This window comes from Miscanthus floridulus, chromosome 18 (genome assembly GCF_019320115.1).
Source record: "Miscanthus floridulus cultivar M001 chromosome 18, ASM1932011v1, whole genome shotgun sequence".
Classification (NCBI taxonomy): Eukaryota; Viridiplantae; Streptophyta; class Magnoliopsida; order Poales; family Poaceae; genus Miscanthus; species Miscanthus floridulus.
Window position 1 is genome coordinate 134,154,322 of NC_089597.1, and position 15,438 is coordinate 134,169,759.

General features: G+C 44.1%; 1 long non-coding RNA gene and 1 pseudogene across 2 annotated transcripts; both read left to right on the forward strand.

The window, feature by feature from the left end:
* The first annotated feature begins 1,038 nt into the window (after nucleotides 1-1,038).
* Nucleotides 1,039-13,584, forward strand: LOC136522375 (uncharacterized; annotated as a pseudogene).
* LOC136520976 (uncharacterized) lies at nucleotides 8,777-12,087 on the forward strand. 2 transcript variants are annotated; one of them, XR_010775457.1, is made up of 3 exons: nucleotides 8,777-10,208; nucleotides 10,976-11,371; nucleotides 11,817-12,087. It is a non-coding gene; the product is annotated as an uncharacterized lncRNA (long non-coding RNA). The 2 variants fall into 2 exon arrangements; XR_010775456.1 differs by having other exon boundaries at nucleotides 10,976-11,072; nucleotides 11,817-12,080.
* Nucleotides 13,585-15,438: the final 1,854 nt, after the last annotated feature.

The window sequence follows — 15,438 nt, forward strand, 5'->3', positions numbered from 1 at the left end:
AAAAAAAAACTTTGCCGAGTGCCCAGATCTAGGACACTCGGCAAAGGAAAAAATATTTTTTCTGGGAAAGAAGGAGACGAAAAAAAATGGAAAAAAAAACTTTGCCGAGTGCCCAGGTCTGGGACACTCGGAAAACGAAAAAAAAATCTTTTTTTAACCTCCAGCGGACGCGCCCTACCCTTCTCCCCGCACGGCACCCTCCCCTTCTCCCCGCGCCGCATCCGCACGCCCCCTCCCCTTCTCCCCCCCCCCCCCCCCGCGCGCACGCGCCGCCCCCTCCTCCCTCTCGGCCCCGGCGTGGCCCCGCCCTCCCCTCCTCCCTCTCCGGCGCCCGCCCTCCCCTCCTCCCTCGCCGGCGCGGCCCACCCTCCCCCCTTCCTCTCTCTGCATGGCGGCGCTCCCCCTGCCTCTCCCTACGCGGTGGCGCACCTCCCTCCCTCCTCCACCTCCTCCACCAGATCCGGCCCCGCGCGCGGGCGGATCCGACGACGGTGGCGCACGGGGAGGCCGGATCCGGCCCCGGCGTGGGCGGATAGATCTGGCGCACGACACTCCTCTCCTGACGCGACGGCGCCCTGCCCTCTCCCTCTCCCAGCGCGGCGGCGCCCGCCCCCTCCCTTTCCCGGCGGTGGCGCCCTCCCCCCTTCCTCTCTCGGCATGGCGGCGCTCCCCCTGCCTCTCCCTTTCCCAGTGGCGCTCCTCCACTGCCTCCACCAGATCCGGCCCCGCTGTGGTGGCGGTGCGGCGTGGTGGTGGCGCGGCGAGGAGAAGACGGCGGCTTGTTTTTTTTATTTTTTCTAAAAAAAAATTTTGCCAAGTGTTTTTTGGGCACTCGGCAACGTCTTTGCCGAGTGCGCGACAAAAAATACTCGGCAAACTAGCGTTTGCCGTCAAAACATTTACCGAGTGTCGTTTGCCGAGTGTAACACTCGGCAAACCCTTTGCCTAGTGTTTTTGAAGCTTCGCCGAGTGCCTCTAGCACTCGGCATAGATCCTGTATCCGGTAGTGTAGCTAGCTAGCTCACCATGCCGGCAGGCATGGTGGCTGCGTGGCGGGGAGCATGGAGGTGGGCGGTCGCATCCACCAACCGAGGCGGCGGCGGCGGCGATCCTGTGCAGCCACCACTGCAACATGCAATGGTTGATCACAGCTACGTCGACGACAACTGTAGAGCCAGCAGAGCACCGCTTCAGGTACCACCCTGTCCAACACCACTACCTACGCGACCAGCACTGCCGCGTCGTCCCTTCCGTTCCCATTCACCGCCGCCGGCGACGGCGCCACGGAGGAAGAGAAGGCGACGATGCGGGAGCACATCAGGGATCTCATCATTCGTGGATCCCGTGGATGTGGAGCGGCTACGTCCAGCAGCAGCAACAGTGCACTGGACAGGTGGCTGTCGGAGCTGCAGGTCAGCTGGGTTCTCCACCTCGCCCAGCTGGACGCCGCGTCGGCGGGGAGGACCATCGTGTCACGGGGACTCCAGCATACCGCACGCAGCTGGGTCCTGGCTCTACACGCCATCAGCAGGTCCGTCGCTAGCTGTACTGGATGGTGTAGTAGCCAGGAGCTGCAGCAGGAGGAAGCTCTGCCCTGGCCACCTGCTTCCGAGTTCGTAGGATTCGTTGCAGCAACCTTCTTGCTCATGCTGCCTTTCGTTGACGCCGTCGTTGCACTAGACGACGTCATTTGCCCTGCTAGCACTAGCATTAGCAGCGACGACCATGGCCATGGCCATGGTGGGTTCGTGTCTGGCAACAAGGGTGCAGTGGCATCGGCTCACAAGTTCCGGACACTGACAGATGTCCGTGACGCTCTCTCCGGGGTCTTCGAGCAGGTCCAGCTCTGGCACTCGTGTCTCAGTTCCTCTTTCGTCACCCGATGCAGAAGCTGCTAGGATTAGTGCGGAGATGATAAGGCTGCTGTCAGCGAAGCTGGACAAGGTGGACGAGGCCATGAGGAACACAAGTGACTGCATCAGGACTCACTTCATGTCCTTGACGACAGACGACCATGGCAATGACTATACAACATCGCCTGGCATTCATGTTGCCACTCAGTTCGCAGCAAGCTATATCGCATTGTGCTGTCGACTAGTTACAGTTACAACCATTCAGTGGATCCTCCTATTGCATATGATGAAGCATCTCTGAGCGAGAAGAATGCCAGTTCTTCCACCTGCCTGAACACCGTGATCATCCACTACTACAGCGCAGGGATATAGTAACACCAACTTATATTACAATAGGTTGGAAAAAGTGTTACTAGCTCTCTTAGTAACACATTTTTTGTTGTGTTCCAATTGGCCATGTTACTATAGAATGGTTTATTGTAATACTTTTTTTTGCTCTAGTAACACTTCACATTATTGTAGAATGCATAGTTTGTAACACATTTATTTATCTATCAGAACATTTGCCTAGTGTTACAGTGATTATCTGCTATAACACTTTTTTTAGTTCTAGTAACACTCGCTACAAGGTTTTACCCCTGACGCAACGTCCTAAAAGTGTTACAATATGTCAAAAATGGTTGCAATAGACAAAATTTTAACAGAAAAAATTGGTTGGGAGGCGTTGCCACAGTAACCGTGGTCTAAAGTTTACGCCACGGTTCATTTTGGTTTCTCTTATTGCAACACAATGGAGTGTTGTTGCAACATCATATAGTGTTGCAAGCCATAGTATAAAGCAACCACTGTGTAACTATTGCAACACACCCGATGTTGCCAAAGATACATGTTGCCACATACCAAAAAAGTAGCAACAGGTACACTAGCAACAACAATGGGTGTTGCAATAGACTTTATTGCTATGCATCAATAGCATTGCAATAGATGGACCCTCTATTGCCACACTATCTCTGTGGTTGCATATATTGCCACACCAAATGATGCCAATAGTCCATATTGCAACACTTTGTTTACTAGCATCAACAATATTGACAAGCCATTAATTTTCATAACAACAATATATGGTCAATAAAGCATTTAGACAAAGGCATTAAACCAAAATATTATTTGTCTGTACATATCATCAATGAAACCATTCAACGTCAAACTCGGCTTAGACACAAGCATTGCTCAAACACATAAGGTATCCGACACACACTTGTTTCTACTCATCAAAATTTAATGAGCTATGTCTACCACGGCAGCAAAGGTTGGCTTGACGTTGACCATCCCATCAGTGTCTAGCAATCCAACATCATCGAGAGCACTAGAAGTTGTGCCCACTTCTGCAGAAATAAAAATTTCTATGAGCTACCCATTGAGTCTTTCTAAATATAATGCACAGTAAGGGCAAGTAACTGGTTATGGAATAGAGCTACCCATTGGATCTTTCTAAATATAATGACTTCTTTCTGAGTTCCACAGCTGCAACAAGAACACAGCCAGACTTTCAATCACATGAAGGTTATGGAACACAGCAGGGCCAAAAAACAAACAGTAGAATGGAAAATCAGAAACATCGGCTAATTAAAAGACGGAGTGCCAGGTTGAGTCAAAATCAGGACAGGTGATCCAGTTAAAAACAAGAGAACTTTAGTTTCACTGAGTGATATCAAGGTTCTGATGACACCATATGCTGATGCCAAATATGCTAAAATGCAGAGTAACAATTGGAATTAAGTGTGACCGACTCATTTTCAGTTGCTAGTAATGACCGACTCATTTTCCTGCATGATCTTAGTTGTATTCTGATTGTACTCCTATCTAGCTGTAGTATGGGCTTTGCTTATAAAGTGTAGTGGAGCACCCAGATAAATAATTTCTAATGGGTTTGAGCACTTCATTTTCATCTGAGTTGAGCATATATGATTAGCTCCATGTGAATACATGGCATGTATGCTTACTCCTAAAATAGGAAATAAATGGAACAGAGATGTGCTACTGGCATCTATCAGCCAAACATTAAAATGAAGGCATCCACATATAAGAATGTGCTACAAAGAGACTAGGCCATTAAGTATGTGACAGACTGACCGAAACTAACCTTATCACGTTAGCATGTTTCAATTGGCTCATCATCCCTCAAACCAACAGACAAGTGAATCCCCTGATCATGATCATCTCCTACGAAGAGAAGAGAAGAAAAAAAATGTTATGTATTCAACTAATGTGGTAATAGAAGTTCATTTATAAAATTTAGGAAATTAGAAGAATGACCAAGAAAAATACAGGCATGCAGATTCAGGAAGCAGTGTAGACTTTGTTCTAAAATCCACATTCACATCTCATGAGCATGGAACTAAGACCCAATTATCAACACCATGGCTAAATTAAAAAAGACTAATGTGTTAACAGCAGTTGTCTACAGGTGGCCTGCTTTATAGACAATACGGATTAAAGATCCACTTATCAACAACACTGTATATACAAAAAGGGTCGAAGATAAATAAGCAATATTACAGGTGGCCTACTATGTACTACAAATGCAAGCCTAAAACAGTGGCTACAATATGTCAGCAACCTGTAGCCCTATCATATTTTGGTTGATATGCAGAGCGGTAACTAGCATTGTCAATGGGCTCAACCAGAACTAGAAGTTCCTAAAAACATACAAGGTTCAGCATAGTGTACAACCATGTTTTAAGCTTTGTTTTTCATCCTACTAATAGAGAAGGACCAGCTGCGTAACAATGACAAAACTCCTGCACAATAGATTGCTTGCCCATCTTGCCCTGATACAAAGAAGTTATTTGTTTAAAATAACCGAGTTCTCATTGACTGAAATTACAGGGTTCCAATTTAGCCACTAGGCAACAAAACTTCAGTATAAATCTTGGAACACCAAGTTCCCTTGCCACTGCCAGGGCCACCTGTGCAAAAAGTTCAGATGCAGGACAGATCATGCTTGTGGTAAATAGTATGCACGCTCAGATATAGACAAAAGGCACATCCCCATTAAACTCACCATCAGAATGGTATCTATCCAGATCACAAATCACAAAAATAGAAAAATATAAAGAAGGGTAGTAACTGCAAGTTGCTAATAGTAAGTAGTAGCCTATGTCCAAAGCAATTACTAAAGGCAATTAGCAAGTGGTAACCATTTAACTACAATTGTCCTAAAATTTAGGAGTGATAGGTACAGGACTATAGCAATTTATTCCATTGAACACCTCCGAATGTTGCAGCGAGCGAGCTGACCAATGTGGGAGATATAGTTCAGTCTTCAGCTACATTTTTAAGGCATTAACACTACTTCCAATTCCAGAGTGCAAACTAAAAATAATTTATATCTTCATATTGAACCCTCTTCATAATATCATTTTCAATTGCACTTGTCGCTACTCCATTGAGCCTTTCTTGTGTCAAGTACTAAGCTTGTAGGATTTTAATAGTACTACGCATGTAGAATTAAATTAACAAGGAGAGTAGCATACGATAGCAGGAGCAAGGAAGGACTCACCTGCCGACCGACCAGAAGCACCGTAGCAGCCAGGAGAAGGTCGCTTCATCTGTTCCTTCCGTAGGCCGTAGCCGATGCCAAGATCGTAGTCGGCTAGTCGCGGACTCGCGGATGCAGTGCGCCGGTGCTGATGGTGTCAGAAGTCGGAAGGTTGCAACCGATGCAGTCGCATCGGTGCTTCCTATGGGCAGCAGAAAGAAGTTTAATTAGACTCTTATTTACAGATTAGGAGGGCTATTATTTTGGGGAGCCCAGAGCGACCGCTCCACTTGTGCTAGAGCGTACCCGTTGGTGGAGAAGATGAGAAGAGTCGGTGGCGGCGGAGATTAGGAGTCGACCGCGTCGAGGATGCTCGGTCGTAGATCAAAGCTGCCCCGGATTGATGCAACCTGCGCGCACATCGATGTAGCCGGACCGGATCGAGGCTGCCAGCGTCTAGATTCAGGCTGCCCACTGTGGATCGAGACCGCCCACCCTCGAATCAACGCCGCCGGCTTAGATGGAGGCCGGAGCGCGACGGACACTTGACGAGCACCATATATCCCCGTCCACGCGCGTCGATGGATCAGGTTGGCGGTTGACGACGAACTGGCATGGGCCGGTGTCGCGGGATCCCGTTGCAGCGGCGGCAAAGTTCGAATCATTTGCGTGTAGCAGTACGTGGCGAGAAGGATGCGGGCGATGGGCGGCGACGAGGAGCTCGCGACCGATGGAGGGGATCTGAAGGGGGTGGCGAGTGGCGACTGATGGGGGATCGGGGAGAGAAAGGATAGACATGAGGTTTTGGAGGGATTTCTGGGTCAGCCAGTCAGGAGGGAGCGCGCGGGCATTGGAAGTTGGAATTTTTCTTTTTTTTAAAAAAAAGCACGAGCGCGCGCGGGGCTTGGCCAATTTTTGGCTCTTGGCTGCGGTTTGCCTAGCGCGGGATACCAAGTTACTGGACTCAATTTTTTGAACTTTTTTATTAGATGTCTAAAAATAAGTATTTTCTTTTTATTATAGGTAATAAATTTACTACACATATGTTGGAGTTTTAATAATTTTTGAACTTTACTACTCCCACCATCCAAATTAGAAAATGTTTTTGCTTTTTTGGGTACATATTTTTTCTATGTACTGAGATATCATATTGTCACGCAAGTTTGTATATTTTCTAACCAAATTTACATATTATCACATTTATTCTATTGTAATTTATATTTATTCTATTGCGATAATAACTAAATTTGGTTAAATAATTCTGCAAATTGTCACAACAACATATTTTGAGTCCATAAGCGTTTCATAAAAATTTCAAGCGATTTTAATAAAGTGAGACTATACATCCTTCACAAATAATAACATATCTCACTTAGTTATATAACTCTTTGTGAAATGTGTCCATTTGTGAATAATGTGTAGTATTGTTTTGTTAAAATCATTTGAAATTTTATGCACTGATTATATACCAAAATCATATCGTCATGCAAGTATGTAGATTTTTTCTAACCAAATTAAATATTATTACATTTTATTTCCTGGTAATTCAATGAATAATTACAATAGTAACTAAATTTGGTTAAATAATTCTAGAAACTAACATAACATATTTTGGGTCCATAAGCATTCCATAAAAAATCTGAAAATTCTAATAAATTTGGACTATACATCCTTCACAAATTGAAACATCTCTCACTTAGTTATATAACTATGTGTGAGATGTCTCATTTATGAACAATGTGTAGTACCGCTTTGTTAAAAGCATTTGAAATTTTCATGGAACGGTTATATATCAAAATCATGTTGTCATGCAAGTTTGTAGATTTTCTAACAAAGTTTAGATATTATTACTTTTGAATTTCAATATAATTGAAGTTCAGACATAATTTTATGACCATAAATGAAATCAAATGAGTTCAGTCATTTTCTCACACGAGTTCTACAACTTTGGTTTCGGTTATTTTCTCACACGAGTTCGTTTGAACAAATAAAAAATTTATCAAATTATCAGAATTTCAAACAAAATTTTGATACACTAATGATTTCAAATGAAAAAGTCGTAAACTAAAAAAATTTAGAACTCATCTAGATCTACAACTTCTATTTTGGTGGTTTCTTCATTCAAATTTATTTGAATAATTCAAAATTTGAATATCAAAATTTGACAAGCTCTCATTCTCCACACTTAAGAAAAAAATGACCAATAAACATCAACAAACATGCAAGTGGTTTAGCGGTAGTGGTGGTGTTGTCCTCCCTGTGGATGTTATGTGAGGTTCTAGATTTGAATCTTATAGGTTTCCTCATTTTTTATTTTTCTTATCATTTTTTCACGTCATGCTAAATTTGAATTCAAAATATATAAAACTTCAAATAAAATTTTAGGACAGTAAACGATTTCAAATGGACTTTGCTTGAATATTCTCTGAGAAGAGTTGAATATTATTAAGGGGAAGTTATTAATGCCATGTTTAGTTGCCCTAAATTCCAGAATTTGGCACTATGCAATAAGAAGATTCCCCGTCACATCAAACTTGCGGTATATGCATGGAGTACTAAATGTTGACGAAATCAAAAACTAATTGCACAGTTTGGTTGTACTTTGCGAGACGAACGTTTTGAGCCTAATTAGTCAACGATTGGACAATTATTACCAAATAAAAACAAAACGCTACAGTGTAGCTACAATCTCCGTTTTCCGGCGGCGTCGAATCCGACAGCGAACTAAACGCGGCCTAAATACAAAAACAACCAAGTGACTTAAAATAAAAATAAAAATTTGATCTTTATATGTATTGTTGGTCACATATATAGCCACAAATACATTTTAAATAAACCAGTTCACGTATGTATATTAGAATTTTTTATGCTTCTCTCTTCTGGCGCGTGAGCAAAAGTCATGAAAGATGTCCCACGTGGCACAGGAGCATGGGAAAAAATAGCGCGGACAGAGGACGCTGATGCGCGCGCTGCGAAAATTTTCCCTTGACCATCCGTGACTTATCCCCTTCCTTGTCTTCTCCCAAATCAATCTTCGAGGGTGTTTGGTTTCTTGATTAAATTTTAGTCCATGTCACATTGGACGTTCGGATGCTATTTAGGAGAACTAAATATAAGTTAATTATAAAACTAATTACACAGATGGAGGCTAATTTACGAGACGAATTTATTAAGCCTAATTAATCCGCCATTAGTACATATTTACTGTAGCACAACATTGTCAAATCATGGTCTAATTAGGCTTAAAAAATTCGTCTCTCAAATTAGCCACAATCTGTACAATTAGTTATTTTTTTCGTTTATATTTAATACTTCATACATGTGTCAAACATCCGATGAGACAGGGACTAAAAATTTTCCTTCAACAAAGCACCCCCTTCCTTTTCCTCTGCTCCTGGCCATTCCATTCGCCGTTCTCCATCATGGTCTGCTCCCCGCTACTGGACCAAGGGCGGCACCCTGCGCAGCTTCCCCGTCGGAGGTGGCACCCGCAAGAAGCCCTCATCGTCGTCGGAGTTGCCACGGAGACTGCTGCGGCGAGCCCCGCGGCGGCGGGGGAGGACTCCTCGCGCACCTGCTGCTGCTCGGGTTCGGCCTCTCCGACTCACCCTCCGTCGACTCCCCACCTCCGATATCCTCTTGCGCCGCCCTCCGTCGACTCCCCTGCGCCGAGATGCTCGTGCGCCGGGCCACGGGAGCGAGGGCTCCTACTCCGCGCGACGCCGCCAAGGAGCTCCGGCGGCGCACGGCGTCCGCCTCGTCCGGCCAGGCCTCTCACTTCCATCGTGCGCCGGGCCCCCGGAGCCGGGAACGCGGGCCCCTCCACGCGACATCGCCGATGCCCATCCGACGGCGGAGGATCCAAGCACGGCGTCTGCTCCGACCTGCAGACTGCAGACTGTATTCATTTTTGTGTGGTACTTATGGTATATATAAAAAATAAAAACTTGATGGTTAGTAGTAGTAGTATCAGGGTAACGTCTGCATCTGACACGGATGCTGCCTGCAATCTCAACTTCAGATTAGAGGATTCCTCTTGTTTTATATTGGGTGATTGGATAGATTACTTGTGATTTTTTATATGATTTTTGGTTGCAGTACCAGGTAATGACCTTAGGATCTCAACGTGTGCTTTACAAATTCATAAATCTGTAGTTCAATCCCCGCATCATGTGTTAGGCGAACGATTGATCTACTCTGTTTGATCTACTATGTTCAAATTTTATTAATAAACGAGAGTTTATGTATACGATTATATTGTGTACATGACTGAGGTCAGCTTGTAAGCATGTCTAGGTTTCTGCCTCTTTATAGATGATACTGAACCGGTCTTCTTGTGCTGCAGTCAATCCTTGGATAGTTGGATGACAGGCGGCAAGGGGCATATGTGACTCGCCGGTTCATTCGTCAATTGCGGATGAAGCGTGCCTTGAGGATCAACAACCCTAGTGAGGTCCACTTGAATTTTTTTACGACCACAATTCTTAGGTCTCAAAGATTTGACATCTACTGGTATGGCATGTGCCAAGCAATTTTTTGCTCTCTGCCATACTCGTATTGTACGCACATGGACATGGTACTTTGCAGCAATAAGTGTTGTGCTGTTTCGTTGTAATGTGCCATTAGTGCTTAATTGAAGCAAATCTTCATATATGTCTTGCCTTTGTCTTTGTGTCAAATTCTTGAGCATATTTATTGCTTCTTGTAGGAGTTGCTGATAATCTTCGTCATCCGAGTCGGACAACTCCTCTTCGTCAAATATGATGTCAACAACATATGTGTACACGCCAAAGTCGTGTATGACATCATCCAAGGTATCTCCTACAAAAAAAAATTCTACAACTTTTATTTTGGTTGTTTATCCATCCGAGATCCTTTACTACCACTGCACAACTCTATAAAAGCTTGTGTTGCATATTTGGGCATCCAAAAGATCTCAAATAATAAAAAGTTTGAACTACGAAGTTGTAAATCTTGTCGAGTACTACAACTTTGGTATGAAGTTCGTCTTTATCGAACATCATATGAGAAAGTAATGTGTGGAGGTGTAAATTAAATACAAAATAAGTTTTAAGTTATATTTACACATTTCTATGTGGGGGAATATATTTGCTTAATCTCTTCTATACTTTACTCTATTTCACACTGGGCTGGAGGCCCATTTATGTAAGTTCAACGCTCATTCAGTGGACCCTGCCCTCCCCTCAAAAGAAAAATGCAAAACTGAAGCCATAAATAATTCCACGGTTTGTCATTGCTGAGTCAGCCGTGTGTGTTTCAAAACTGCATATCCTCGGTGCTATTTCTGAATCTCCACAGAAAATGTTGTCAGTAACATTTATAATGACACTTTCGCTGCATTACTCATAATTGTGTCTAACTAAATGGCAACAATGTGAAACTGCATACTAGCAAACATGTAGAAGAGCTGCATACGCATGCCTTTTGAATTATGTTTTCCATATTTGTACTATGGCAACCGTAGTACTCCGTAGTTATTTGCCTTGTGGTTGTTTATCTTTGCTTTACCTGTACAGTTTCTTTAGGTCTCTTGTACCTAACTCCTCTCCTTTACAAATAGAAATTGGCACATCTGATTCCAGTTCATTAGTAAAAAAAGGCAACCTTATTAAGTTGAGCCGCTGGCCATCGTGATCCATGCAGAGGGTCGTCTCCAGGTTAGTTGAGATTAATCACCATGCCCTTCACCTATATAGATAGCAATTTCCTCTGGGATATATGATTTTGTGTATTAGATTTTTGTCCAATACCTTTTCAATGGCATGGATCGTTGCCATTTATTCCTATTTTAGTTTGATACATCTGTAGTTAGTCATATCAGGAACTCAAAATCCCTCATCAGCCACTTTCGTCAAGATTAGTTTGTTACCACACATTTAAGCGGAGCTCCAAATTTTTTTACCAGTTTATCATATTTTGGCATGGACTAATGATTGTTTAATATATGGATTATCAGGTAGTCAAACAATTCTGAAAACATGAATTACTTTGCTACCTAGAGAAAATATAATCATTGGAATATCTAGTACTTGCTTTGTTCATTATAGTATCATGGTAATCATAGCTGAATGCATATAATGATGCTTGCTGCAACTCTGAGCCATATATTTTCATACTGAAGTCTGAAGTAGGAATGGTCGAAGTATTCTTCATACAAATATTGTTTCAAGAACATTGCCCAATTAGTTGAGATGAAACAAACTGTTTGAGTCCACTTTATGTAATTCATAACACAGTATTCATAATCGCATGGCATATATTATTGTAGAAGCTTTATTATTGTAGAAGCTTTATTATTGTTCTACATCTCAACATTGAATTTGTCTTAGTTTTAGAAGCTTTATTTTCCAATTAATGTATAGAAAAATTCTTAAACTATTTTCTTTTTTCTTGAATTGCAGGTTACTAATGTTGCGTGGCATCCCTAGACATCTTGTTCAAGCCTAAAGTATGATGGATGCAAGCTCGTGAAGTTGGAGAGAATACATTTTTCTTTTATTGTCGAACCCTTTGAGAATTCACATTCTATATGTAAATATTCTAGATGATGGTCATGATATTTTGAATATTACCACAAAACATGTTGGAGGCAGTTTTCGAATTTCCTATTTCATTGTGACGGCGCTTGTTTCATATTGCCTCAAATATCATTTAAAGGCCAGACTAAAATACCTTTTTTGTGGCCTTTGTGTGCATTTTATAACATTAAGATAATTTTTTCTTGAGTGATTACTTATTTGATTTAACTTTTTTTTGGTTGCCATACATGACCGTTTTTTTATAACATTTTGTTAGACTCAAAACCACAAAAAATGTTTGCACTCAGGTTTTGATCATAGGAAACAATATCTTGACAATGTGTTGTAAATTTGACGGGTATTCATGTGGATGAAAAGATGAAATTCTTGATCAACATACACAGTGATAGGTTAGTAGGTTCGTGCAACAATGTCAAAAATATCTATATTACTCTCATTTAACTTCACATAATTTTTTGTTTCTAGTTTTTTTCTTCCCCATTGTACGTGTTCTTGTGATCTGGCTCCATCTAGAGTGTCTTGAGCTCGGCCTATAAATTGACAACAGGCTCTGGCATCGAACTAATTAACCTTTTTAATCGTATATCCCATTGCTACTTGATTTTCATGTGATGACTACGTTGTGACACTTAGGTGCGATGTCTGTGCCGCCTATGAATAGAAAGGTTCATGTGTATATATTTCTTTGTAACACTTGGGCTGTAACATTTTTTTTGTGTTACTACAGGGCATATATTTGTAACATATTTTATGTGTTTCATTTATGTGTTACAACATAATACATTTTTGTAACATTTTGCTTGTAACAATAATTTTGTGTTACTATAATTATTGTCAGTAACATATTTTTTATAAAAAATATTTTGTGTTACAATCGAAGTCTGTAACACACTATTTCGTATTACTATGAAATTTCACTGGAACACATTGATGAATATGTTACAAGAAAGTGCTACAATATCATTGTTTTGTAGTAGTGATCCGTTCCCTAGAAGAAAGCCTCACCAGGGTGTCACAGTCGTTCCCGGATCAGAGCCTCAGGTTCCTATTCCTGGCCAACAATTTCTACTTCCTGTGGCACCAACTGCTTTCTCAAAATCTGGTTTTGGATGTCCCAACGGATGCCCTGGCTCGCAAGATTGACAGTTACATAAACAGTTATCTGCAAGTATCCTGGACGCCGGTGCTGAAGCCCTTGCATAATCATTCACCTTGTTGCTTTTTCTTTACGAGATACTCAGCACAGCCAGTGGCGGATGCACGATGCGGGATAAGGGGAGGCTAAAACAATGGAGATGTTGATTTGTAGGAAGATTTAATGGTGAAATCAAGCTTTTGCTACAGTAATTAGGCTTGAAATCAAGAAATTAGGGGGGGCTGGAGCCCCCCCAGCCCCCCCTTTGGATCCGCCGCTGAGCACAGCGTAAGTTCTTGTCGGAGTTTGAGAAGACCTACGTTGCGCAGAAACTCGGGAAGGTTCCAGACCCAGAGCTAAGGAAAGTGCTACGGACAACCATCGTTGACAAAGTCATTTCAGTCTTGGAGGATGGTGGTGTCAGCGCTTCAAGATCGAGTCATCGTCAGTCCCGAGGGCTTGCAGGAGATGTTGGAAGAGTTACTTGAAGGATAAATAACCGGTGCACCACAAGTTACCAACATTCAGTTCGTATTGCTTCCATCTATGTCCATCGTTTCATTGTGGTTTTAAATGAGAAATGATCTTCAAACAACTTCACTTATGGATCAAGCCGCCGAGTAAAAGTCGAAGCACTACAAGCAATAAGTCTGTTTTGGCTGCCGCTGTAACTACGTCAAATTCGTAGCTGAGGCACTACCGGATTCAGGAGCTTTGCCGAGTGCCAGGGGCACTCGATGAAACCCCAAAAACACTCAGCAAATTACACTCGGCAAATTCTTTTATGGCAAACGCTAATTTGCCGACTGTTTTTTATCATGCACTCGGCAAAGACGTTGCCGAGTGCCCAAAAAACACTCGCAAACATTTTCGGCAAAAAATTAAAAAAAAACAATTGCCACCACTGGCCGCCGCCCAGCATGGCCTCCTCCTCCTCCAGCACCCAGATCCGCCACCACGCCACCGCCAGCACACCCATGCACCACCACCACCACCACCACGCCAGCACCACGAAGCCCGCCGCCACGCCGCCCGCCACCACCAGAGCCCAGATCCGCGCCGCCACGCCGCCGGGAAAGGAGGGGGTGCCGGATCCGGGGAGAGGACGTCGGATCCGACGAGGGGGGCCGCCGGGGAAGGAGGGGCCGCCGGGAAAAGGAGGGGCCACAGGGGAATGAGAGGCAGCTCCACCGCGCCACGCCGCGCCCCGCCCACAAAGCACGCCACCGTGCCACGCCCGCAACGCCGGTCCACCCCTCCACCACCGCCTGGGGTGCGCCGCCGTCGGGCCCCCTCCCTGGATCTCGCTGTTGGGGGAGGGAGGGAGGGAGGGGGCGACACCGGCCGCCGGATCTCGCCGGTGGGGAGGCGCGGTGGGGATCTCGCCAGATCTCGCCGAGGAAGAAGGTAGGGGAGGGGGGAACCAGGGAAGAAGGGAGGGGCGGGGAAGAAGAGAGAGACCGGATCCATGGTGTGGAAGAAGGGAGGAGGGGAGGGGAGGGGCCGCCTGCCGAGGCGGAAGAAGAAGGGGAAGGAGGGGAGGGGCCGGCCACCGGCGCGGAAGAAGAAGGGGAAGGAGGAGAGGGGCCGGCCGGATCTCACCGGTGGGGAGGCGGCGCCGGGAAGCGGGAGGGGAGGGGCCGCGCCGGGGAAGAAGGTAGGGGAGGGAGGCGGCGCCGTCGGGAGGAGAGGCGGTGCTGGGGGAAGGGAGGAGACTGAAGGGGTGGGGACGGGAGGCGTGGGGGTGCTGGGGACACGGTTAAGTAAGGAAATTTTCTTTTGTTTGCCGAGTGTTCCAAATCGGGCACTCGACAATTTTTTTTTCATTTTTTTCTTCTCCTTTTTTTTGCCGAGTGTTCTAGATCTGAGCACTCGGCAAAAAAAAATTATTTTTTTTATTTTTTTCTTTTCTAGAAAAAAAGATTTTATTTCTTTGCCGAGTGTTTTTTTAACACTCGGAAACCACCTCTTTGCCGAGTGTTTTTTTTTGACACTCGGCAAAACGCTCTATTTGCCGAGTTTTTTTTTTTTTTGCCGAGTGTTTTTGTCGCGGCACTTGACAAAGAACTTGTTCGCCGAGTGCCCGAGGGAATACACTCGGTAAACATAAAAACACTCGGCAAATTTGAGATTCCGGTAGTGAGGTATTAAGTTCAATATAATGCAGATCTCGCTCTATATATGCAAAAACTGCAGTAAGCCAAGAGTAGGATTCTTATTTTGGCAATTAGCCCCTGTATTCGCTACTAACGCTGCTAATGTGTATGTTCCTATTTTCTTGTCGAATGTGGAGCAACCACTTCCTGGGGTAGTATAATTTGCAATCCACATGGAAGGACTGTACCAAAA